A 10,265-nucleotide genomic window follows, 5' to 3' on the forward strand; every position below is an offset into this window, starting at 1 on the left:
AGGTGACGTGCTTCCAAGTATTGGTCAATTTCCTTCAGATTTTCATATTTCTGAGAATAAAGTTTCTTGTAATATTCATTAAGGATTTTTTGGATTTCTGAGGAGTCTGTTGTTATTTCGTCTTTGTTGTTTCTGATTGATGAGATTAGAGATTTTACTCTTTTTTTCCTGATTAGGCTGGCCAAAGGTTTATCTATTTTATTGACCATTTTGAAAAACCAGCTTTTTGATTTATTGATCTGTTTTATTATTCTTTTGTTTTCAATTTCATTTACTTCTGCTCTAATTTTGGTTATTTCTTTTCTTCTACTGGGTTTGGGGTTGGAATGATCTTCCTTTTCCAGTTGCTTGAGATGTCCCATTAAGTTGTTAACTTCCTCTCTTTCCGTTCTCTTGAGGAAGGCTTGCAGTGCTATAAATTCCCCTCTTAGAACTGCCTTTGCGGTGTCCCAGAGGTTCTGATAGTTTGTGTCTTCATAGTCGTTTTGTTCCAAAAAATTGGCGATTTCTTTCTTAATCTCATCTCTGACCCAGCTATCATTCAGCATAAGGTTATTTAACTTCCATGTTTTTGTATGAGTATGCAGATTCCTGTTGTTACTCAGCTCAAGTTTTATTCCATGGTGGTCCGAGAAGATGCATGGAATAATTTCTATTCCTTTAAATTTACTGAGGTTAGACTTGTGACCTAAGATGTGATCGATTTTGGAGTAAGTTCCATGGGCTGATGAGAAGTATGTGTATTCAGTTTTGTGGGGATGAAATGTTGTGTAGATGTCTGCTAAATCCAAATGTTGGATGGTTAGGTTTAAATCTAAGATTTCTTTGCTCAGCTTCTTGTTGGAGTATCGATCCAACACTGCCAAAAGAGTGTTGAAATCTCCGACGATGATGGAGCTGGTGGAGATCAAGTTGCTCATGTCTGTTAAAGTTTCTCTTATAAATTGAGGTGCATTATGGTTGGGTGCATAGATATTAATAATTGAGATCTCATCATAGTGAGTATTACCCTTAACAAATATGTAGTGACCATTCTTGTCCTTCCTTACTTTCGTTGGTTTAAAGCCTATTGTATCTGCAAATAAAATTGCAACACCTGCTTTTTTCTGATTACCATTTGCCTGGAATATGGATGACCATCCTTTCACCCTGAGTCTGTATTTGTCTTTTAGGTTAAGATGTGACTCTTGTATGCAACAGGTATCTGGCCTGAGTTTTTGTATCCAGTCAGGTAACCTATGCCTCTTTAGAGGACAGTTTAAGCCGTTCACATTAATGAAGAATATTGATAAGTCTGGTGAAGTTTTGGGTATCGAGTTTTTCAAAAGTCCAGTGGCCATTTTTAATCCTTTCGCTAGTGTGGAAATTGGAGTTTGATCCAAAGTTTCTGAGTGAGTTTACTTTTGTGGTATAGGATTGGGTTGGTCATTATGGTGGATAGGTCTGAAAATATCCTGAAGAGCTGGTTTGGTTATGGCAAATTTCTTCAACATATGAATGTCATTAAAGTATTTAATTTCTCCATAATAAATGAAACTCAGTTTAGCTGGATAGAAGATCTGAGGTTGAAAGTTATTTTGCTTTAGGAGATTAAAAGTCAGTGACCACCCTCTTCTGGCTTGAAAAGTTTCAGCAGAGAGATCTTCAGTCATTCTAATATTCTTCCCTTTGAAGGTAATGGTTTTCTTTCTCTTGGCAGCTTTGAGGATTTTCTCCTTCATATTAACTTTAGTGAAGTTAATTATGATATGCCTTAGGGATGTCTTATTGGGGTTGAGTAGTGCTGGGGTTCTGAAGCTGTCCGCTATCTGAATTTTAGAATCTTTAGGCATGTCTGGAAAATTCTCTTTCATAATTTCATGCAGAAGGGCCTCTGTGCCCAGCGAGGCCACTTCATCTGTTTCTGGAACTCCAATGATTCGCATATTTGTCTTCTTTGAATTATCCCAGAGCTCTCAGAGAGAATGATCCATTTTTGCTCTCCATTTCTCTTCCTCTTTGAGAGTTTGGGAGCGTTCAAAGGCTTTATCTTCAATGTCAGAAATCCTTTCTTCTGCTTGCTCCATTCTGTTACTGAGGGATTCTACTGTATTTTTCATATCTTGGAGGGCTGCAAATTCTTGCTTCAGTGTGTCTAAGTCTTTGGCGGTTTTGTCTTTAAATTCGTTAAATTCTTGAGTCAACTTTTGAATTTCTCCTCGAATTCCTAATTCCACTTTGTTAATCTTGTCTGCAATCCAAATTCTGAATTCGATTTCTGACATCTCAGCCAGTTGTTTATGAATGGGATCTTCAATTGCATCTGCCATATCTTTCCTTGGGGGGGTTGATCTATTCTGGTTATTCATGTTACCAGAGTTTATCTGCTGATTCCGCCCCATGGTTGTTTTACTCCCTCTGATTTTTTCTTCTGGGGCTTTGTTGAGGGCCCGTACAGTGTTGTGGCCTGAGAGACTGGGGCCCTGTCTGGTGTGGTGGGGCTAAATGGTTCTGCCTTCTTTTCAGCTGGTTTCTGTTCCACCCTAGTGAAACAGATATTTTGGATTGAAGTCTCAGCTGTGGAGAAATATCAGCAATTAATTCACCCCGCCCACCACCGGCAAACAATTGGAAAAGAAAAATCAAACCTTCCTAACACCGTGCACCTAGGGCACCACCTGATTTGTCCTCAGGTGATTGATTCAGTTCAAAAATGTCCAAATCAATTGTCTCAGTCTGCACCTGTCTTGGGTGAAAGAGTTTAAGAGGTCTCTGGGAACTGGATCACAGGGGTCTGGTGACTACTCTGGTGTGGCTTGCTCCAGTGCTGTGTGGAGTCAGGAGAAGCCACCCAGCCTATAAATCAGTCTAGGAAGGTTTCTGCCTCCTTCCCCACCTTGCACCACTTCACATCCAGTCACTGATCGCCCTGCAGTTGGCTGACCCAGTTGCCTGTAGTGAATCGGTACTCCAGGAGTTTGTACCTGCCTGAATCACAAGGAAGTCTGCCAGGCTGCTGCGCTCTGCCTCTCTCCAGCAGGAGGAGGTGAGGCCTGACAACCTCGGGCGCTAGATGAAGGTTGAGGGGTTTTCACTCAGGTCCAGTCTCGCCCCTGATTAATGTTACTGACAGAACAGAACAGAACAACTCTGCATTTCCCCTGCAGAAGAGAAGCTGAATTGAGTTCCAAATCAGCTTGTCTTTGCTCTTGTATTGTCTATAGGCTGACGATCCCCTGAGGGCCAGGTGCATCTTAGGTTTAGTAAAGAGGACCTCTGGGTCAGCCCCGCCCTGGGAGTTTCCCTGGTTTGCAAGTTGGAGTTGCCTCAGGCAAACTCAGAGTCTCTGGTTGCCCAGGTAGACAGTGGGTGTGGCTTCAGAATATTCTGTAGTGAGCCGTATTGCTAGCAAAAGAGGGCTCCTGCCCCATGGCTCAGGCAACCGTTGCTCCCGTGTAGCTCCCCTCCGGCCAACCGTCCTCTCTCTGCTCCCGTCTCCCAGAGTCTGCACCGACCGGCTGCAGCCCAGCACCGTCCACACCCCTCGAGCAATTGCCCAAGAGTCTGGACCCCCAGGGGACAGGCCTACAGACCTTGGAGCGAGAGCAGAGGGGAGCACGGGGAGCACTGGAAGCCTGGGGTTGCGGGCAGAGAACACACACAGCTTTACACAGTTTCATGCCTGGCTGTATTGTCACCAAAAGACGGCTGTCACACTGTGCCTCAGGGAACTGCCACTCCAGTGCAGTCCCCTCTCCACCAACTGACCGGGACTGGCCTCCAGACCCCAGTATGAGTGAAGCGGAGCACTGGGAGCTCAGAATTCCAGGTAGAGACTATATACAGTTTATACAGTTTTATGCCTGGCAGGAGGATGCTGTGGCACCCTAGTAGGGGAGGTAAGTTCAGTTTTTAGAGGGTCTGTCCCGTGGAGTGTAGTGGGAGGAACTTTGAACTCTGCCCGGTTGTTTGTGGGGCACTCTGAGCCGTTCTCATGGGGGAGGGGACTCCCGTCCGCTTGATGATGGATTTTGCACCTTTTGTTTGTATCCTTGTGGTCACAGCTTGCCTCAGCGGGGTTGACGTGCGTTCTACAACCTTCTCTCTTAGTGCAGCTCAAATCCACCAGGTTACTTGCTGAATTTTTGTCTTTTAACTCTCCTTCTGAATGGGAGCCTCTGTGGAAAGCTGGCTTCAGTCAGCCATCTTGTCTCCTCCCCCTATGCGTCTCTTTTCATGTCAGTACTCCAGCTATAAAGTATATTTTCAAATCAGGTAGTTTGCTGAAGATTGTTTTGCCTATTCAGAGTCTTTTGTGGTTTCATATGAATTTTAGTATTCTTAGCTGGGTAATTTTAGTAAAAATATTTTAAAATTGAGGATGCTATGATTTAAAGAGGTTAGGAAACATGACCAAGTGAACCAATGTTGCAAGTATGGTGCCTTGACAAGACTCAATTTAAACTCTTTTATTGACTGCATTATATTAAATTAAAACATTCTTGCTTAAATCTAACTTGTTTTTGATTTAAGAGTCAATTTTAAAAACCAAAATAACAAGTAAATGCTTACTAAAATTTTAATTTCTGTTGTTAAGTGTTCAAAGATGTTTAAACCATTTAAATGTAAACCTTTTAAATATTTACAATAAACTGAAATTATAATGCCCATTTTCCAATAAATCAAAATAAAGACATAGTATACACATGAAAAAAATACATTTTTATGCTTTTATCATAGCTCATGTCTCTGACTCTTGCATAACTAAGTATATTATATGGGAGAAGTAAAAAAGATTATACACATATGCCCAGGCAGAAGTCATATTCAATACCGTTTGCTATATAAAGCATTTGGAAAACCTTGAAATAAGTATACTTAGTACTCAGCTTTACTTAAAGAAGGAAGAGAGTTTTCTTATATACATTTTTCAGTTTTAAAATTGGCTTTTCAAGGGCGGCGCCTGTGGCTCAAACGTGTAGGGCGTTGGCAGGTTCGAACCCAGCCCCAGGCAAAAAAAAAAAAGAGTTGGCTTTTTAATATTGTGGAAGACATAAATCCCGCTGTATTTTTAATGATAATGTTTGAATTTTGCCAAATTACCTTATTTATAGATAGCCTCCATGTTAATAATTTAAAATAAACTGTAGCATAAATTAGGAGCTAAAAATGTTCTGTGTGCTTACACTATTTTTTATAGCATAACAAACATCTTTGAGGATTAACATTGATGCAATTAAGTTAACTGATAAGAGAATTAATTGTATATGGCAGGCAAAAATGTGTGAGATTTAAAGCCAAAAGTTAAATAAAATAAACATAGTGGAAGCAATGCAATTTTATCTTTTATATTAAAATGTCCTTGTTTTGTTTGTTTTTTGAAACAGGGTCTCGCTCTGCTACCCAGGTTACAGTGCAGTGGCATGAGCATAGTTCACTGTAACGTCACACTCCCGGTCTTGAGGAATCCTCCCCGCGCAGCCTCCTGAGTAGCTAGACTACTGGGCATGCTGTCATGCCCAGCTGATTTTTTTTAAATTTTATGGAGACAGATTCTCACTTTGTCACCCAGGCTTGTCTCAACCTCCTGGGTTTAAGTGATCCTCTTGTGTCACCCTCCCAAAGTGCTGGGATTACAGATGTGAGCCACCACACACAGAAAACTTTTTAATTTCTATTAATAGTTAGTTTTCTGGCTCCAAATTGATGGGAGCCAAGATTCATATAAAAGGAATTTAGGGCATCTAATCAGAGGAAGTGTTTAAACTAAAAGGTGAACCAGTGAACAAAGCTTCAAATATTTCTCAGCTTTATTTTATTTATTTGACTTCTTTGATGTCTTCTTGTTTCAGCGTGACTGCTAAATGTATTCTACTAACTTTTTTAAAAGACACAAATCTAAGCATGTTATAGGTAACATACATTGTTATTTTTATAGATACTTATCTCATATTATAATATTTTTGCCCAATGAGAATGGCATCATATACCCATTGTGTGTTAAATATACCAAAAATGGGAATGAATAATTATAAATCATCCTGAAACTCTTTCATTGTCTTCTAGTTGAACAACTTCTTATTTCGTGTGCTTTTTAAAAAACCTGTGACTCCTCAAGTACCGAGTCTCAACTTGTTTCAGCGTCCCAAATGCACTGCAGTTCACACCCTTCCCTGAAGCAGGTTGAGATTACAGACTAGTTTTATACGTGAAAGAAATAATAAGGATCTAATTGTTTTATAATCATGAATTTTGAATAAATGTGCATAGGTTGCTTAGTATCATAACAGGAAAGGCAAACTAAAACCCAAACGTCACACATTTTCTTTTTCAAATGTTTCACGACATATATTAAAGTAATGATGTCTATGGGAGGATCATGCCCTGTTGAACTGTCAATAGCAATATACTATTTGAATTTTGTTTCATGAGCATGAATTCTTCTTGAGCACATTTGTGTTAAGGCACTTCTCTTACTCAGAAACCTTAAGAGCGTGCTTTCTCCTTAAATGCCCAGTGACTAAACTCAGCATTTCAGGATCCTTCGTTTTCAGGCTCATCCACTCCTCCAGCTCTGCCCCTGCCTTTTGGTCGGGTCAATCTCCTTAGACTCTTCATTCCCTGCTCCACACAGATGCATGAACCATAGACAAGCACTGTTATTGTCTGTGGCCAGGCGCTCTCGGTCCTGTTTAACTGGGCGTAAGCAGAGGCCTGTCTTTCACCACGTCCATTCTGAACTTGGTGGGAATCTGTTTGGACCATATTGTCCTCCATTCCTTTCTCCTCTTTCTTGATAAGACATTGGGGGTTTTAAATTGGTGTCTATGAACTTAAAACCATTGAATTCTATGTATTTTATTTTATAAATAAATATGACCTTGTGAATAAAGTTTTAAGAGCTCCTAGAGTACTGTTTCTAATTTTCACAGACAGTTAACCTTATCTCTCCAACTGAATGAGAAGACCCCTGTGGGCAGCACCCCATCTTCTCTCCAGTAAATAAAAGTACCTAGGTAATGAGAATTAAAATAAAATGACTCAGCTTCTACCTCAGAGTCTGTTATGATCCAGTGTTTATTATTCAAGCACAAGGTATGTAGGGGCAAGAATGTATCAGCTGATAAGGAAGAGGAAGGTTATTCACCCAGAGGACAAAAGGAAATAGACTGTGTAAAGTTACCAGGACATAAGTGGATTGCACAGATGATAATTCCACAGGAATGAGGGCATTTGCTTATGTGCACAGGGGTGTGTGTATGTGTGTGATGTGTTGTATCTAGAGTTATCTTTGTTATGTGCAATGAGTAATTGTATAGTTTTGCTTCTCAAAATGTGTTCCTTGACCCCCTGGATGAAGATCATTATTACCCCTTTGACATTGTCAGACATGCACATCCCAGACCTACGGAGTCAGAATCCTCATTTTAACAAGATCCCCACTCCCCAGGTCCTCAACCCGGTGATTCATAAGCACATTAACGTCTGACAAGGTTTGATCTATGTACACAGTGTCATGTATGAAGTACAGGTCATGTGGTAGCCACTGCAGATAAATCTAGAAATGTAAATTGGACCAGAATATAAAAACACATATTTGCTCTACTAAATAATTCAATGAGCTGCAGACCCAGATGAAATGCATAACTTCATACAATTTGATGTAAAATTCCAGGGAGCTTCATAACCCTCCTAGAGCCCAGAAGTAGAATGTAAAATTTGGTTGTTACACAGATTAGTGGCAAGATCATACTTATGTTACAGAAAAATAAATAGCAGCCGTATAAAGAAAGGAAAAAGATTAGAGGTAGAGAGAGTAATTGAAGGCTGCTTCTAGGATCTGGATAAGAGAAGTGTCATTTTCCAATATGTACAGAGTATCTTAATATGCCTAATTCAGGAACAGAACAATCCAACTTTAGGAAAATTCCAATTCCATTCTTTTAGTTATCTTCAAATATAACATATTGTTAAGTATAGTCATTTTGTTGTGCTATGAATTATTGTTCCTCCTACCTATCTGACTATACTTTCACATCATTAACCATCTTTCATCCTCATCTCGTTATCCTTCCCAGCCAGCAACCATTCCACGCTCTATTTCTATGAGATCAGTTGTTTAAATCTTTACAACTTAATGTAAAAGCTTAATATTCAAATGATATTTAAGATTCTGAAGGATGTAGCTAATCTGAAAGTAGACATTGGTATATTTAACTGAGTCCCTTTTCTCCTTCCAAATCTGAATGGAAGACTTGCTCCTTGAGTTCATAGATTTTTGTAATGCTTGGGAAACTTGAAGCTTTCCTGGTCCCAAACGCGTCACAGGGATCTATCCCACTATGAAAGTTTCATAGACCGTTCATTTGTAACTCTGTTCAATGCTGGGTCCCTTCGCTCTGGCAGTGTGAGGAAATTACCTTTGCCGTGGACAATGCAGTGGGCTCTGCTCACTGTCCTGAAGGATGAAACCAAATGATTTTCCATTGTCTCCAGAAAGTTTCTAGCTGCTTCTCCTTCACTTACAAAAAATTTAGGTGACCTCTTTCCATCCTTTCCTGTACAGCCATGCAGTCTGATTTTAAAAGCACTTAAAATTAAAATATAAAGTAACTCCTAAAAGTATCATTTGAAGCAAAATCTGGGCGTAAGGGACACTCCCTCCTCTGGCAATTTTACTGCTTGTGGTGCCGCAGTTGTTTGTATTTCCCACATTCACCTTTCTTTACTTCCAAACACAAATTGAGGAATGATTTTCAGGGTCCACTCCTGTTCTTACAGGCTTGGTCTTCACCACTATTCTTCTTAAGTACTCTAAGTGAATCCAGTTATTTATTTCTGACAACTCGGATAGGTGCAATTGCTATCTCCAGTTAATAGGAGACGCAGCTGCACACAGAGATCCTTGATAACTTCTTCCACAGTGCATGCATAGAAAAAGTGGGAGCCCACATTTCAGTGACAGCAGTATGGCTCCAGAACCCACGTGGTAGACATCACACCAATGTATCTCAGCTCCAGAGCCCACGTCGTAAACATCACACCAATGTATCTCAGCTCCAGAGCCCACGTGGTAGACATCACACCAATGTATCTCAGCTCCAGAGCCCACGTGGTAGACATCACACCAATGTATCTCAGCTCCAGAGCCCACGTGGTAGACATCACACCAATGTATCTCAGCTCCAGAGCCCACGTCGTAAACATCACACCAATGTATCTCAGCTCCAGAGCCCACGTGGTAGACATCACACCAATGTATCTCAGCTCCAGAGCCCACGTGGTAGACATCACACCAATGTATCTCAGCTCCAGAGCCCACGTCGTAAACATCACACCAATGTATCTCAGCTCCAGAGCCCACGTCGTAAACATCACACCAATGTATCTCAGCTCCAGAGCCCACGTCGTAAACATCACACCAATGTATCTCAGCTCCAGAGCCCACGTCGTAAACATCACACCAATGTATCTCAGCTCCAGAGCCCACGTCGTAGACATCACACCAATGTATCTCAGCTCCAGAGCCCACGTTGTGGCCATCACACCAATGTATCTCAGCTCCAGAGCCCACGTAGTGGTCATCACACCAATGTACCTCAGCTCCAGAGCCCACGTAGTGGTCATCACACCAATGTACCTCAGCTCCAGAGCCCACGTTGTGGCCATCACACCAATTGTATCTCAGCAGACATGTTTAAATCTGCACTGGTTATTTTACTATCTTCCCACACCACTCCATCCCAAGCCGGTTCTTATTCTTAGGTAATTTGCTTTCTCTTAATAACATCACTATTCACCTGCTTGTCTAAACCAAAAGGCACAGCACCCTCTTCAATGCCTTCTGCTTTGCAACCCCTTTCATCTCACCTCACCAACCTTTACTCATTGTCATTAATAACAAGATCGAAATTCATGCTAATTGCATTAGCCTTTTCATATAAGAACTCTATCATCCAAGGCAAAGAAAATAGTAAAATATTTTATAGTACATTTTAATTTCCTGTCTTCTTAAGAAATTTCTTCATATAAATAGTGGATAAAAAGACAGAAAAATTAAAAAGCTGCAGACTAGATTGTCCATAGCAATGACAAATGAATAAACAAATGTTAGCCACATACTATTTCCTGGAGTCTTCTTAATGGCTAATAAAATATCTCCCAAGGATTTTGACTTCTTCAGATGATGATACTTTCAAGATTTCAAGGTAAGGCAATCAAAGCTCATTCCATTACTTAGGAATTTATGATGCAAGACAATGTGAAGCACTAAAGATTTATTTTAT

This window comes from Nycticebus coucang, chromosome 9 (assembly GCF_027406575.1).
Source record: "Nycticebus coucang isolate mNycCou1 chromosome 9, mNycCou1.pri, whole genome shotgun sequence".
Lineage (NCBI taxonomy): Eukaryota > Metazoa > Chordata > Mammalia > Primates > Lorisidae > Nycticebus > Nycticebus coucang.